The sequence below is a fragment of the Lissotriton helveticus genome, chromosome 1_2 (genome assembly GCF_964261635.1).
Source record: "Lissotriton helveticus chromosome 1_2, aLisHel1.1, whole genome shotgun sequence".
Taxonomy (NCBI): domain Eukaryota; kingdom Metazoa; phylum Chordata; class Amphibia; order Caudata; family Salamandridae; genus Lissotriton; species Lissotriton helveticus.
The window spans coordinates 227966857-227983799 of NC_136058.1; the positions used below are offsets into that span (position 1 = coordinate 227966857).

The window sequence follows — 16943 nt, forward strand, 5'->3', positions numbered from 1 at the left end:
AGTATGCTTGTGTAACTCCTTAATTGTTGAAACTTAGCATGTTTATTTCAGTTAGTTCACACTTGGCCCTGCTGTTTTTTGTTTATTAGATCATATTATTATCCAGTATTGGGGTATCTTTCATAGATTCACATGCCTGAATCATTCCCCGTCGCCGAGGCGGGAGTCCCACGGTATATAAAAAAGCAGTGCCAAAGGTAAATTATAGTAGTAGGCCTAAGAGAAAGACCTGAGGCCTAAACTGTAGTAGCCTATCTACCTCATTATGCCAAAAGATTTTGTCCCAACCAATCTGCTTACAGCACCCTCTAGAACCCTCTCTGCAGAGCCAGTTCTCCTCAGATTTTCACCGCACGTCATGTGTGAAGGGAGTCTCCCTGAGCTCTGCTCAGTTTCTTCAGCTTTTTCTTCTTTTTGGATCAACATGGATCATACTTCATTTCTCTGACCCTATTAAGGCAGTAATATGGGAGATTGGCAGAAAACTAGGTAATAGACTACGAAATATGTCTAACCTTTTGCTCAATAACTCTCACGTTCTGAGAAATGAGGCTATTATTGGGACTACAGAGACTTTTGTCTGCCAATTCTGATGAGGACAACGAGGATTCCTTCACCTCATAGGAGAGGTCAAAGGGAAAAGTTGCGCCAGGAGCCTCCAGAGGGCGCGCATAAAGCCATAAAGACTCCCCTCGACTCTTTATAAGGCATTTCTCACAGAAAGAGGCAATTGGAAAAAACTTCGTCAGAGGCTGATCCTACAACTCATCAGGGAAATCCTCTTAACCTGACATTAGGAGTCTAAAAACTCCATGTCTACTATTACTGCCTCACCAATATTGACCTCACCTACGGTGGTCTCGTTTACAATGGCCCCCTATAACGGTCGTAGGCGATGGTAGTCTATGACGGCCTCATCTATGACGGTCGTCGACGACTGCCTCATCTATGACGGTCGCCGACGACTGCCTCATCTAGGACGGTCGTCGACGACGGCCTCATCTATGACGGTCGTCGACGACGGCCTCATCTATGACGGCCGTTGACGACGGCCTCATCTACGACGGTCGTCGACGACGGCCTCCTCTATGACGGTCGTCGACGACGGCCTCATCTATGACGGTCGTCGACAACTGCCTCATCTATGACGGTCGTCGACGACGGCCTCATCTACGACTGTCGTAAACTACGGCGTCATCTACGACGGCCTCATCTACGACGGTCGTCGGCGACGGCCTCATCTACGACGGTCGTCGACGACGGCCTCTTCTATGACGGTCGTCGACGACAGCCTCATCTATGACGGTCGTCGGCGACTGCCTCATCTACGACGGTCGTCGATGACTGTCTCTTTTACAATGGCATTGCCTAGGACAGCCTCAGCTCGATAACCTCATCTACGACGGTCGTCTATGGCAATGGCCTCATCTATGTATGGCCTCATGTACGAATGGCCTCAACTACATATGGCTCCATCTATGAATGGCCTCATTCACAGATGGCCATCTTACGATTCCCTCATCTATGATCGCCTCAACTACGGATGGCCTCACCTATGATTGCCTCATCTATGATGGCATTGTCTATGACTGTCCTCTACGACAGCCTCATCTATGATGGTTATTCATGACTGTTATGACTGTGTTCCTGTCTGCAATAACCTCGCCTACATAACGATGTCTACGACCCCAAGGTCTACGAAGAGATCGTCTACGATGGCCTCATCTATGGCAGCATCCTGTAAATAATTTAGTGAAGCGGTCAGCAGCTAGATTTCAACTGCCAGTTACAGTTGAACAGACAGAATATTTCCTTCATGATTTCAAGGAAGAATCCAGGAAGATCACGAGAGTGGTACCTATAATAGACAATGTCTATTCCAGCAGTGCTTCCGCGCATAGAAAAGAAATACTGCGCACCTGCTAACAGCCCATCCTGTCTGATAGGCCACCTTTCAGCCAGATTCAGTAATTTCACAGGCCGCCCAACAACAATCTTAAAATCCTGCAACGCCTATCACCACACCGCCTAACAAGGAAGGACGTCGTCTGGACCTTATAGGTAAAAAACAAACAAAATAAATAAATAAATAATCTACGTTGGAGCGGCCTCTATTAGAGCTGCCAATCTTCTAGCCATAATAGGCTGTTATGACCGTCAAATGTGGTCAGACATGGCGAGTTTCATTGACCTCATTCCTGAGGACCGAAGGCAGGAAGGAACGTGCCGCATCGGAAGCTATAGATTGCGCCTTGCACATCGTGAACACCAACTTCTGTCAGCTAGCAGGAGCTGCAGTGCTTAGACGTCAGGGATGGCTTAAAGCCACAACTTTCAGACCTGAGAGGCAAACCAAGATTCCACACATGGCCTATGATGGAGAGTTTTTAGTTTGGTAAACATATTGATGAAGCCTGCTGAGCTATAAAAACTGACATGGATACTGCACGATCATTAGGCACCCTTCAATACGGGCGCAGATCTTTCAGAGGACCGAAAGGACATGGTTTTTCATCAAGAGGAGGATACCAAAACCAACAGAATTGACCGTATCAATCCCAGTACAGCCTTAGTGCCAGACATCATACCGTCAATAGTCTACGACTAGTATCTCCTGTCAGGGTGGTCGAAAGAGATCGCAGTATCAAGGCCGCGACACTAACCGGAAGCAGTGATCTCCGCAGGACGACAACCATTTTACCTTCCTTACCCGTGGGCCCGAAGATTTCAGCTTTTGATCACAAGTGGCAGGAAATGTCATCAGACCAATGGGCTCTAGACCTAGTAACCAATGGCCGCACCCTGGAATTCATCAAACCGCCATCTCCTACTCCGCCCAGGGTTCCCCCTCCCCCTCGTCTTCACAAGATTTTGAGTTGTTTAAACGAAGGAGATTTCATGGCTTCTCTGGATATGGATGATGCGTATTTCCACATACCTATCCACCCCAAAAAGCGTAAATATCTTCGCTTTCAAGTGGCTGGCGCCCATTATAAGTTCAAAGTGCTCCCGTTTGGGCTCAAATCGGCACCAAGGACCTTCACGAAGTGCTTGGCACCAGTGGCAGCAGCATTGAGATCTTGAGCAATACACGTATTCCCTTATCTAGACGATTGGCTGCTCAAAGGTCCTTCAGAACACTAAGCCTAGATTGCCACAGCAGAATGTACCCATCTCTTCTCTGGGGCTGGTTCTCAACGACAGCAAATCACAGTTACGTTCTCTACAAATCATGTTTTTTCTCGGAGCAAGGTGAGACACGGTCCAGTGCAACGCATTCTGGTCACACGGCCATCAGCTACGTCTTCAAAAATTGGCAAGGTTAATTTCAAAAAGGTCAGTCTCAGTCCGAATGTTTGCTTCGTTCCTGAGGATGTGCTCTTCAGCAATACATCTCATACCCTTGGCACGGCTCAAAATGAGACCTCTTCAGGAGGAACTGCAGCTTCAATGGCAACAAGCCATGGGTTCATTGGACGATATCATCAAGGTCACGCTGCGCATGATAAATTCTCTGCATTTGTGGTCTCAGACAGAGAATCTAACCCAGAGTTTCACGTTCCTACAGACCATTCCAGAGTTCGTTTTAACGACTGATGCCTCCATGGAAGGATGGGGAGGTCATCTGCAGGTTTTGCAGATTCAAGGAAGATGGTCTCGAAGACAAAAACAGCAGCTCAACAGGCTGGAGCTCCGCGCCATTTTTCTGTCTCTCCAAGCATTCTTCCCGAGGATTGCGGGTTCCTCTGTGCTAGTCTGGACCGACAATACCATCAGCATGTATTATATCAACAAACAAGCAGGAACGAAATCAGCTACGCTCTCGCAAGAGGATCAGGAATTGTGGGAAGGGGTCACATTCCACAAGATGCCCTGAGAGCCAAACACGTCAGGGGTCTCCACAATACCCTTGCAGGCACGCTGAGCAAGTCTCAGTCGAACTGTCATGAGTGGAAGCTGGAAAAGGAACAGGCTAAACCAGTTTTCAAGCTTGGGTCTATTCGCAACGAGAGAGAACAAGGAATGCTGATATTACGCCAGCAGGTTCCCTCAACAGGAATCGAGAGGGATGCGATGGTCGGGGATTTGTGCTTACGCTTTTCCCCCCAACACCATTGATTCCGAGATGCTCCGCAAGATGAAGCTGGAAGGTTGCCATCTTATTCTGATTGCACCCCGTTGGCAAAGACAATATTGGTTCCAGGAACTTCTACTATGTCTCAAGGCAAGCCCATTCGCCTACTGCAGACGCCTACGATGTTGTCAAGGAACGGAGGCCAAGTGGTTCATCCGGACCCACAGTTTTACACTTGCACGCATGGCTCCTCATTTCTTACAGTTCAAAGACCTCAACATTTCACAGGACTGTCGTGAAATATTGGCCAAATCTCGTGCCCAAAGCACAATCAAGCCTTATCGCTTCAAATGGAAGCGATTTTGCTGTTGGTGTGAGGCGAATACTATTCACTCAATTCAAGCTCCAGCAGAAAAAGTTCTCCATTATCTGCTTTCTCTAGCCAAGTCTGGGCTTACTTTTTCATTGGTCAAAGTACATCTGGCTGTTCTTTCCAGATTCAGGAAATGCTCAAAATGTCCTTTTCTCTGCTCTTCTTCATTTGTCAAAGAATTTATGAAAGGTCTTTTCCGAGCCTTCCCTCCAGCGCTAGCACCCCCTCCAGCGTGCAGTTAATGAACCGTCCATTTGAGCCGATTCATAAAGCTGATCTCATATTCCTCACTTTGAAGGTTGCCTATTTACTGGCTCTTACCTCAGAAAAAAGGGTTAGTGAGATCCAAGCTTTCACTATAAAAGAACCCTTTTTACATTTTGCCCGGGTCTACGTAACCCTTTGAACAAATCCCAGGTTCATTCTGAGGGTACCAACACAATTTCACTTGAACGAACCGGTAAGACTAAAAACATTCTTTCCAGATCCATCCACTCCAGCTGAAAGAGCATTACACTAGCTGGATGTTAAACGCTGTTTAAAATTCTACCTACAGAAAACTAAGGATACCAGACGATCCAACCAGCTGTTCGTGGCTTATGGTCCAGCAACTCTCAGAAATGCTGTAGCAAAGGCAACACTAGCCAGATGGCTGGCATCTACTATTAATTTCTGCCATGACAAGGCTAACTAACATTTGCAGAGGGAAGTCCAAGTTCATTCGACAAGAACAGTACCAACGTCGACAGCTTTGTTTGCTGGAGTATCTCCGGAAAATATATGTTGTGCTGCGACATGAAAAATGTCCACACGTTCACTAAGCATTACTGTCTTCAATCTTCGCATCAAGAAGATGCAGTGGTTGGACAGGCTGTTCTACGCCATCTCTTTCTTTAAGATCAGACTCTAGTGTTTTGCCCCTTTTCTGTATTATTCCATTCTCTAATATTCGTGCAAATGTCCAAATTTGTATGTCTGCAAGTTTTTAAATATTTGTGTGTGTATATATATATCAAACAATGTTGCTGCTCTCCATTCCAAGCCAAGATGAACCAGGTGAGGACCTCTTGAATAACTCCACACAACCGCAGCAATCAGGAAACAAACTAGAGTTTTCTAATGAAGAGCAGGGTGAATTTTTCTTTCACCAAATAAAAAGACTTAATGTCAATCCATGACGCGTTTCGCTCCACGAAGTAGCTTGGTCACATAACGCGCCCCAGAATGCACCAGCAATTTATAGTAAACGCAGAAGTAGTTCACAAGGTTAACACATACCCCAAGTGATAAAAATAGACTATTAAATACGACCATACTTAATAACCAACAAGTGTTGGATTCGAATTGATATTAGTAGAAATTCGCACCTTTTGAAATTATACATTCTTGTATAGCCAACCATATTCAAGTAAATATTCAGTAAATAAAATATTCAGTGAAGATGTTGCAGAAATTTATCAGACAAATGTCAAGACAATTTAGAGTCAAGATGGAAACAATACAATTTGGATCCAGCAACATTCAAAAAAGCAAATGATGACCAGTGTCCCATAATGAATTACTGATACGCATATAACTCATTATACAGAAAAATCGCTATACATTCTCAAGAAAAGGTTAGAATAATTCATTGTCCGAAGTCCAATCAGCAAGAAGTCATAACACAATCTAGTTTATGGCTTATTTACAAAAAAGTGAAAAATATTATAAACATTATCAGAAAAAAATCACATGATAAACATGGTATTTCATATCGAAAAAAGTGTGTTAAAATATTCATATAGCAGCATTTGAAGGCAACTAGAGTGAAAACCCTTTTTTTTTTTTTTAAATATATCATAGGTCGCAACAGAATTAAATCCATCAAATTCATCTGATCTGAAGATAAAAGGCACATAGTGAAACAAAAAGATGAGAAACAGCTAGAAATACATGATATTATATGTGTAAGTCACATTCATTTACGAAAATCAGCGATTTCAATAATCTTAATTCATCACATTGAGTACTTGATTAAAGGATATAGGAAAGACCAACGTGATAGAATTAAAGAAAATTGTGTAAATCTTCCGTCAGGTTCAAACCATTATTGGCCCTGGTATCAAGTGATAGAATAAAATGGGATTCTTTCTGTCTTAACAATCTTTCACGATTTCCCCTCCGTCCAGGGAGCGGAACCGAGCATAAGACAATATATTCCAGATCTTTCAATTGATTATGGTGAACTGCTTTAAAGTGTCTAGCAACCGGATAGTCACTGTTACTGTTCACTTTGGCCTTTATGTGCTGCAAAATGCGCTTATGCACAGGGAGTTTAGTACTCCCTATGTATTCAAGGTTGCAGGTACATTTAAGTTTGCAAATTGCAAACTCCGACCTGCAAGTTAGATATTCTTGAATTGGGATTTTAGTTTCACTAAATGCTGTTGTATAGTGAGTGCTGTTCTTCGCGAATGTGCAAGCGCGGCACGATGTACATTTAAAGAAACCCATTTTGTTTAGCCAGGGCTTTTTTGGTAGTACCTCAGGCATTGGTCTGTCAAGGGCATCGCGCATAAAGGGTGCCCTCCTAAATGTGATTGCTGGTAAACTGGGCAGAATAGGTCCCAGGATATCCTCAGTTAAGACAATCGGCCATTCCGCGCAAATAATGCGACGGATGGTCCTTTCCTGGCCACAGAAGGTGGTGATTAATCTAATTGAGCAATCAGATGTAGAAACGGGGCTGATGACTTTGGGAGCAAGCAATGCTTCCCGATCAAAAGACTTAGCTTTGGTTAAAGCCTGATCAAGGACTTTCCTGGTATACCCCCTACTGAGAAAGCGTTCTACCGATGCATTAAGACAAGTGTCAGCTGTTGCCCTATCGCTACAAATCTGACAAATTCGGATAAACTCCCCATAAGGGATGCTGTTAATAGTATGAATAGGGTGGGCACTCTGGGCATGAAGTATTGAATTGCCCGCTGTGGTTTTTTGATAGAGCCTGGTATTGAGCTCGTCATTATCCACATACAACTGAACATCCAAGAATTCAGCCACCTTGTTGTTAATGGTGGCAGTGAATCTTAGTTAAGTTCATTAGTGTTAGTAGTGGACAATATGTGGCTGCCAGTGATTGTGTGCGACACTGAGCACGTGCTCCTCCCACCAGCCAACATGCAAGCATGAATAGCTGGGGGAGAAGCACGAACCCATTGCCACTCCACGCAACTGTTGATAGATGTTATTCTGAAATCTGAAGTAGTTGGAGGTAAGACAAATCTTGATCATTTCAGTCAACATTTCATTATGGCCCCGAAAAAGAACATCACGCTTGCTCAAATAGTATACCACAGCCCAGATACCATGTTGATGGTTGATGGAAGTGTACAGTGATTCTATGTCCATCACCAAAAATAAATAGTTGGGACACCATTTCACATTCTTGATCTTAATCAAAAAATCATTTGTATCCTTCAAGTAGGATGGTAAATCAGCCATGCGTGGTTGGAGATAGAAATCTACATATTTAGATATGTTTTTATTCATGCTACCAATAGCAGAGATGATAGGACGACCAGGCACCGGGGTAATCAACTTATGGATTTTGGGGAGGAAATTTAGGGGAGAGGGGAAGGCCTAACGGCTAAGGCGCTAGATCTCGGACCTGGGGATCTGGGTTCGAGTCTCGGTAACAATGCCAAAAACCTCCTGTGATTCTGGGCAAATCACTTAATCTCCCCATGCCTAAAAAAATGAAGGTGTGTCCTCATGTAACGTAACTGGTGCTATGTGCTGGTGACACAGGCGACGCCCACTGCATCAGGCCACGCCCCCCGCCGACACTCCATAAAAGCGCGCTGAATGTTAGCGCGAACCAGTGGAATAGTGATCTCTTGAGGCACAGCCGGGAGATAGCGTGTTTTACTTTTAAAAATTTTAATTCTTGTGTGATACTGTGTTGGTTTTAAAACCTACCCCCTTCCTGGGCACTTATTTCCTTCTCCTCGTGCAGCCGATATTAGCGCTGCCGAGGGATTCATTCCTGACGCCATTTCCCTGGTGACACAGGCGACGCCCACTGCATCAGGCCACGCCTCCCCACCTCCGGTATATCAATGTGTATTCTCCGGCAGCGCAGCGGACGAGCGCAGCGGGCGCGCCGGCAGCGCGCCGAAGGCGCGCCTAAGGCAAGCCCGTCTGCGCCCGTCCGCGACCAGTTGGGACCTGGGGCCCCCCCCCCCCCTGCTCCTGGCATCATCTACCCCAGACTCACCTACTCTCGCTGTACTCTGCTCGGCTTACGCCCGCTGCCTGGTAAGTACTGCTCCCGCATGTGTTGTCAGGACGCACCTTTATCCTGTCCTGATTGCGCCCTGGCTATCACGTCTTATCCCTCTGAGTTGTGCATTCCCTCATTCCCTTTTTGGACCAACACCCCTCTCCCTGTGAAGGTTCATTTGTCTAACCCATCTCCTGTGTTTAGTTTTATCAGCTTAAATTGTCGTTCTTTACCTAAGCATAAAAGGGACATATTTGACCTTCTCACTTCATATAGTCCGTCGGCCTTGTTTCTTACCGAAACTTGGCTAAAAGACTGTTCTGGACCAGATATCGCTACTGCCCTCCCTGATGATTACGCCTTTGTGGGTCGTAACAGACCTCTTAAAGATGGAGGAGGCATTGCTATTATTTTTAAAAGGACCTATTCTTGCAAGTGGGATGATCTTGCTATCCCAAATTGCGAAGCTGGTAGTTTTAAACTCCTATTATCTCCGAATTTTACACTGTCCGGTGCCCTTCTATATCGCCCCCCCAGCGCTGCTGGCGCATGGGCTGCTGCCCTTCCGGAACATATTTCCCCTCTTTTGCTGGAATCTAATAATTTTTTATTACTAGGTGATTTAAACATACATTTTAATGACACCCTATGTTCCACCAGCACTCATCTAATACAGGACCTGGCCGCCCTCAATTTAAGTCTGCTAAACTCTGGTCCCACGCATAAAGGCGGCAACTTACTCGATCCAATTTTTGCTAATCTAGATAATATCACCTGCCTCCCCTCTAAGCCGATTACTTGGTCGGATCATTTCATTGTAGAGTTTCACATTAAAACAACGGTTGCATCTGGCCCCCTTGGCAGCCCACATTCCCTTGGAACAAGAAGGAATTGGCAAAAACTGAATCTGGAGCAACTTAATCATTCCTTAAAAGAAACCCTCCCCCCTTCTGCTAATATCACCACGGATGATGTGGGTAAGATTAACACCTGGCTTACTTCTGCTATTGAGTCCTGCCTTCCGGCACGTAAATGTAAACAAAAGTTTCGGCACCCGCCTGCCCCTTGGTTCAATGAAGAACTCAAAATGGAAAAGTCACGCTGCAAAAGACTAGAGCGCATTTGGAGATCCAACTACCTGTCGGCAGATAAAGCGAACTACAAATTTGCACTACAGAAATACCACACTCTATGTAACACTGCCAGGGCTAATCATGTTAACGATACGATACAGAAAGCTCAGAATCGTCCTAAAGCCCTCTTTAAGGCAGTTCAGGAACTATCGGGTATGTCATGTGCCCCCAAAGCCCCCTGCCTGGATAGCAACCAATGTAATTCCTTGGCAGAGTTTTTTACATCAAAAATTGATAACATCTACGCGGGCTTTGATACTTCATCTTCTGTTTCACCTAGGCCACCATTCCAGCAACATGACCAACTCTCCTTACAGGATGATCCTGAACGACCTTCTCCTCCTCGATTAGATAAATGGGAATGTATCTCCATGCCCGTTTTCCTGAAATTGTTGGCAGAGATTAAATCCGGCTCTCCCCTGGATCCCATGCCTCCCCAGATTCTTTGTAATTTAGACTCTGTCCCTCTGGACTGTATCTTGGCTCTTTTGAATGCATCTCTCACTGAGGCAGTGGTTCCTAACATCTGGAAGCATGCGATGGTGGTTCCACTGTTGAAGAAAGTTAATGCGGATATCAGCAACCCAGCCAATTTCCGGCCCATTTCCCTGCTTCCCTGCCTCTCAAAGGTGCTGGAGAAACATGTTAATCGTCACCTCACCACCTACATTGAATCAGCAAACGTTCTCCACCCTTCTCAGTCTGGTTTCCGGGCGGGCTTCTCTACGGAGTCCACCCTTTTGGGAGTCTCGGAGACAGTCAGGCGCCAGGTAGACAAAGGGGAGACAGTGGCACTCATCCTTTTGGATCTGAGTGCCGCTTTTGACACCGTCTCCCATGGCATCCTTTTGTCTGCCTTGAAGTCTGTTGGTATCCGCGGCCCCGCCCTCGCCTGGATCTCTGACTTTCTTTCTCATCGCACTTTCCAGGTTTTCTCCCCTTCTTCTGTGTCCACTGTTCACAACTCCCCGTATGGCGTTCCCCAGGGTTCTATTCTCAGTCCTTTATTTTTTAACCTTTATGTCAGACCTCTTGCTTTTCTTGCTGAACAGGCTGGACTTTCTATTTTTTCTTATGCTGATGATACCCAAATTATTTTCTCTCTCTCCTCTAATCAGCACTCCCCTTCTTCTTCTCTCTGTTCTGGACTCACTGACATCGCCAACTGGATGCTGACTAACAAGCTAAAGCTAAATGGCGATAAAACAGAGCTTCTCCTATTTGGGCCGGATTCCGCTCTCTGGGGCCCGCAACATTGGCCTCAGCAAATGGGACCTCTACCAGTCCCAGCAACTTCAGCACGCAATCTGGGGGTCCTCTTTGATAATCAGTTATCCATGAGACAACATGTGGTCAAGGTCTCGGCCACCTGCACCACCACCATCATCAGGTGGCTGAGGAAGATCACATGGATGCTGCCTCCAGACACCCAGAAGTCAGTGGTCCAGGCCCTAGTGACATCGCGGCTGGACTACGGCAACGTACTCCTTCTGGGTGCCTGTAAGGAGGTCACCCGGAAGCTCCAAGTAGTTCAGAACATGGCTGCCCGTCTACTCTGTAACCTACCGAGAACAACCTCAGTCTCTTCCTCTCTGCGTAGCCTTCATTGGCTGCGCATAGAATCTAGGACCAAATTTAAAGCACTTTGCTTCATGCACCGTATCAAAGCTGGAAAAGCCCCCCAATATCTTTCCACTTTAGTCCAGCAATACTGTCCCTCTCGCACCCTTAGATCTTCCACTCACTGCAGATTCTCGGTTCCCCGCTTTAAGCGGTCCAGAGTCGGTGGACGCTCATTCTCCCACTTGGCACCTGCGCTCTGGAATTCGCTTCCCATCCCTCTGCGATCTGAAACATCCTATATCAAATTCCGCAAAGGTGTGAAAACCTGGTTGTTTTCTCTGTAACCGATTCCTTAACTTCCGTTGTCCTCTTTTATTTCTATTCCCCTAGCGCCGGGAAACCTACGGGTAGCTGAGCGCTTTACAAAATCAGATATAATAATAATAATATGTAAAGCGCTCTGATACCTGATTCGGTTCGGGTCTAGTTCGCGCTATATAAAACTCTGCAAAAAAAAAATACAAAATAGGGACAATCGGATATTCCACATTTAGAAATTTTAATTCATCTTTAGAAAGCAGACCTGCTCTGTACCAGTTATGGATCTTTTTGCCTATAATATCCTCGCTCTTAGACATCTTTGCCCTTTCTACACAGTTTGAGATGTTTATCAGCCTCAGTTAAATAATCAGAACGTGCCCAAAGTACTGTGTTTCCCCCTTTGTCTGAGTTCTTGATTATAACATCACAGTTGCTCTGCAATTTCCTAACCAACTGATGGTATTGGAAGTTGTTATAGTTGGTTTGTTTGGTGGTGTTCAGAACTTTTCTATTGAGATCCTTAAGCTCGGTGATTACCCTGTCACTGAAAACGTCCACCGCATCCCTAGCCATGAGTGGAAGGAAAGTGGATTTAGGCCTGAATGGACTAGGAGATGGTGAATTCACATTGATGATCTGACTGACTGTGGGAGCAGATTGAGAGTCATCTTCATAAGCAAGATCATAAAGGTTCTGAAGTCCAGTTTTGCAGCGTGAATCTTTCTGGATTCACTATGCTGTGCATTATTCCGCGGTCTTGTGGTTGGGTCCGGATTCGTAGTCTTTTCTTTTTTTTTTTTTTTGTAGCCCAGGTGGGCGTCTGCGTCACACCCCCTTGGGTGCATTTCCGGTAACGTCGGCATGCTTCCTGCGGAAGCTCCCACTCTTGGGCGCCATCGTCGGATTCTTTTTTTCCGCGGTCGGGTCTGGATCGTTCCCGTTAGGGCTCCAGACATTTTTGGAGAAAGAGTAGAAGAAAAGACAGAAATCACCAAGGAAGGTCATCCGAAGACTCCAGGGGACTTCATTGACGAGGAGTCAGCAAAGGAAGAGGCGAATTCATCGAGATCCTCGACGACCGTCGACGAACACGCGACCAGGGAGGCCCTGAGCGCTCGATGATGGACAACACGCCGTTCAAGTTCTGCCGTAACTGCCACCACAAGTACGCGCAGAAGGACCAGCACCCGGTATGCAACCTTTGTCTACCGGTGAATCACGAAAGCGAGGACTGCAACGCCTGCTTCCGCCTTCACCCCGAAGACCCTTCGTGTGAGAGAGAGACAGAGGGTAGCGCACGCCACCCTGCAGGGGAAGGCCCCGACTCCGTCCCTCCACGACCTGGGGATGTCTTTCGAGGAAGAGGACAACGCTGCCGCCGAAGACGACCGCTACACGGTCGTAGAGACCGATTACACGAAGACTTATGATAAGGTAGGAGACTCTCCGGCCCCCAAGAACCCGAGAGACTCTGAGTCTCGAAAAAACGAGGACAAGGCATCGAAAGCGCCGACGCCTAAGCACCAGGCGTCCGCGAGTACTCACAGGCCCAGCTGATCCTCTGAGAAGGAGTCCCCGGCGCCGAGAGCTGTTGAACAGCAGAAGTCGTCGAAAATCGTCCCCGAAAAGGATCGATCGACGCCGAGGGACAAGGACCCTAAACTGCCGACGAGAGACCCAGAATCCGGTTCGATGTCGACGTCGAAAACGTCGGCACCGAAAAGCACGACGCCGAGCCAGCCGCCGAAGAGAGCGGCTGAACCATCCGACGCGGAACACGCGGCCGAGATGGAGAAAAAGAGAAGGCGCCTCGAAGCCGAAATGGAAAACATCGTGCAGCGGAAGAAAGAATTCGACGCAAAGATGAAAGCTTTCACGATCCCTCACAAGACCAAGCCACCGGTGGTGGAGGTGGTCGAGGAGGAAGGCGAGGTCACCGAAGAACAAGACCCGGACGTCGAGGTAGTCGACGACCAGGAAGAGTACGAGAATCCCTACGATAGCTACAACTATGGGGAGGAAGAGGACAGCAGGACGGACGCAGAGTCGGCCCCCTCTGACCTACAGGAGGTGGATTACATGGATGTCGAGACCGACAGCCCGGAGGAGGCGGTCGACACGTATCCCCCGAGGCCCTCGCCGCCGGACGACATCGGGGCCTACAATTCGGTGATAAGGTCTGCCGCAGCGGCATTCAAGCTGAAGCTCGATGAAGAGAAGCAGAAAGCAGACTTCCTTCTGGAGACATTGCTCCCAACACAAACAAGGAGCCAGTACCTGCCAATGCTCGACAGCGTCTTGGCCCAGGGGAAGGAAGCATTCAGGGAGCCCGCAACATGCAAGGCAGTAACTCCCAGAACAGAGAAAAAATACAAACATTCCTCAAAAGACCCATCCTACATTCAGGGGATGGTCTCCGCAGACTCCATTATCACGGCCACAGCAAGGAAGAGGGCTAACGTACCCACTACCTCTGCACCACCACCGGATAAGGAGAGCAAAAGGATGGATCTGGTGGGCAGAAGGATCAAACGGAATGCCGCGACCCACTGGTGCATGGCTAACTCCAACGCCCTGATAAACAGACACATGTACCAGATCATGGAGGAGCTGGGGCAGTTGGTGAAGGACCTGCCCCAGGATGCCAGGCAGAAGGCCGAAAAACTGGTTGAAGGGAAGAACGCGACAAATTCTTGCCTTAAGACGGCCCTGGATGGAGCAGACACCTCCAGCAGGCTCATGATGATGGGTGTCACTGAAAGAAGACACGCATGGCTAATGATCTCGGGTTTCAAACCAGAGGTGCAACACAGCATTCTGAACACACCGTTCAACGGCGACACGCTTTTCGGAACAACAGTTGATGAGAAGCTCAGCCAACTGAAGAAAGATAACGAAACAGCAAGGTCCATGGGAGCATTGCAGTTCAGAGGCAACAAAAGGGGCACCCCGTCACAGAGGCCTGGCGGGAGAGGTGGAAACCAGCCAGGTGCATCACACCAGGCTTTCCAACAAACGCAACAGACAGACTCGCAGGCCCAGCAGGGTCAGCAGAAGCAGTCCTGGCAATACCAACAAAGAGGCCAGTCCTTTCGAGGGAGAAGAAATGGACGTGGCCAGAATAGAAGAGGGGGACAGCAGCCCGCCTCTAAGTGACTTCAAAAAACTCTGTGTGCCCACCCACAGAAAGGATCCCAGGGGGCAGCAAGTACAGAGGGATCAAGACAAGCTAGACATCTACGACCACATAACACCAGTGGGAGGAAGGTTAAGATTTTACCTCCAGGAATGGAGAAAAATCACATCAGACAAATGGATCCTCAACATCATCCAATTCGGTTACTGCATAGAGTTGGAGGGGAGGTCAATAAGCAGAAAACCAAGGAGAAAACAACTAGCAAGCAAACAGCTAGAGTGTCTTCAGGAAGAGGCAAAGGAACTCCTGCGGAAGCAGGCCATAGAACGGGTACCCTTCAAGGAAAGAAACACAGGAATATACTCAACGTACTTCCTGGTGCCAAAGGTAGACGAGACAATGAGACCCATTCTGGACCTAAGGTTCCTGAACAAATTCATAAGAACGCAAAAATTCAAAATGACCTCCCTGCAAGAGGTGCTCCCGCAATTGCAGATCGGGGACTTCATGGTCACAATAGACCTCAAAGACGCCTACCTGCACATCCCAATGAACAGAAAGCACAAGCATATGCTCAGGTTCACCACCGGAGAAAGCCACTACCAGTTCACGACACTAGCCTTCGGGCTAAAATCAGCACCAAGGGTCTTCACAAAGTGCCTCGCTGCAGTCGCAGCGCACCTACGAAGGCAGGTAATACAGGTATACCCCTACCTGGACGACTGGCTGGTGAAAGCAAACTCATACCAGAAATGCAAGCAGGACGCACACACAGTGACGAGCACGCTCATAAGCCTGGGGTTCTCCATCCATTGGAAGTAATCATCAATGGAGCCGGAACAAGTGAAGATCTTCCTGGGAGCACAGATCAACACCTTACAGGGCAAGGTGTTCCCCAGCGAGAAGAGGGCGAGGGCGCTGGTGAAGGAAACTCGCCTCTACCGGAAGGGACAAGCTCGGACAGTGAGGACTGCGAGCAAGATCATGGGGATGATGGCATCATGCATCCACCTGGTACCCAATGTATGTCTCCACATGAGACCCATTCAAGAGTGGCTACAGGAGCAATGGTCACAAGCTACAGGCAGTTGGGAGGATCTAGTGGTTGTGACACACGCAGTGCAGAAGGAGATGACATGGTGGACAAGGGGAAAGCCTCTAACACCCCCAACGCCAACAGTGACCATCACCACAGACGCATCCCTGAAGGGATGGGGCGCTCACATGGAGGAGCTCAAGGTGAGGGGACTGTGGACGCCAACAGATGCGACAAGGCACATCAATTACCTAGAATTGAAGACAATCTTTCTTGCACTGAAAGCTTTCCAAACAAGTCTGTACAAACACAAGGTGCTGCTACAGACAGACAACACCACCGCGATGTTCTACATCAACAAGCAGGGGGGCACACAGTCAGCCCCGCTCTCAACGCTGTCGCAGGAGATATGGAGATGGGCCATCCCTCTCAAAATAGACCTGCTAGCCATACACCTACCAGGGAAGGACAACATACAGGCAGATTGGCTCAGCAGACAGACTTCTGCATCCCACGAGTGGGAGCTCAATGCTCAGGAGACAAGGTGGCTGTTCGACAGATGGGGAACACCATCAGTGGACCTGTTTGCCACACGCCGGAATGCAAAATGCCAAAACTTCGCATCCAGACAGCCCGAGGAGGGGTCACTGGGGAATGCCCTATGGATAGATTGGTCCGGGACATTTGCTTACGCCTTTCCCCCGATACCACTGATGCACAGAGTGCTGAGCAAGTGCAGAGCGAGCAACATGACCCTGATACTGGTCGCGCCACAGTGGGCCAGGCAGACATGGTACTCGCAGATCATGGAGATGACAGTGTGCACCCCACAGATTCGGCAAGAGGAAGGATCTACTCTCCATGCAGAACGGAGAGGTGCTACACTGAGAGCCAGAGAGCCTGAGCCTAGTAGCGTGGCTTCTGAGGACATAGAGTTTGCACATTTGAGATTACCAGAAAGCACCCTGAGGGTCCTTCGGGAGGCACGAAGGCCCAGCACTCGGAAGTGCTACGTTGCGAAATATAAAAGATTCACAATGTG

General features: G+C 47.7%; 1 protein-coding gene across 1 annotated transcript in view; it reads left to right on the top strand.

Moving 5' to 3' along the window:
* STIL (STIL centriolar assembly protein) overlaps positions 1–16943 on the top strand; it is a 396689-nt gene that overhangs the window by 103504 nt on the left and 276242 nt on the right. The gene's annotated exons all lie outside the window — the stretch shown is intronic.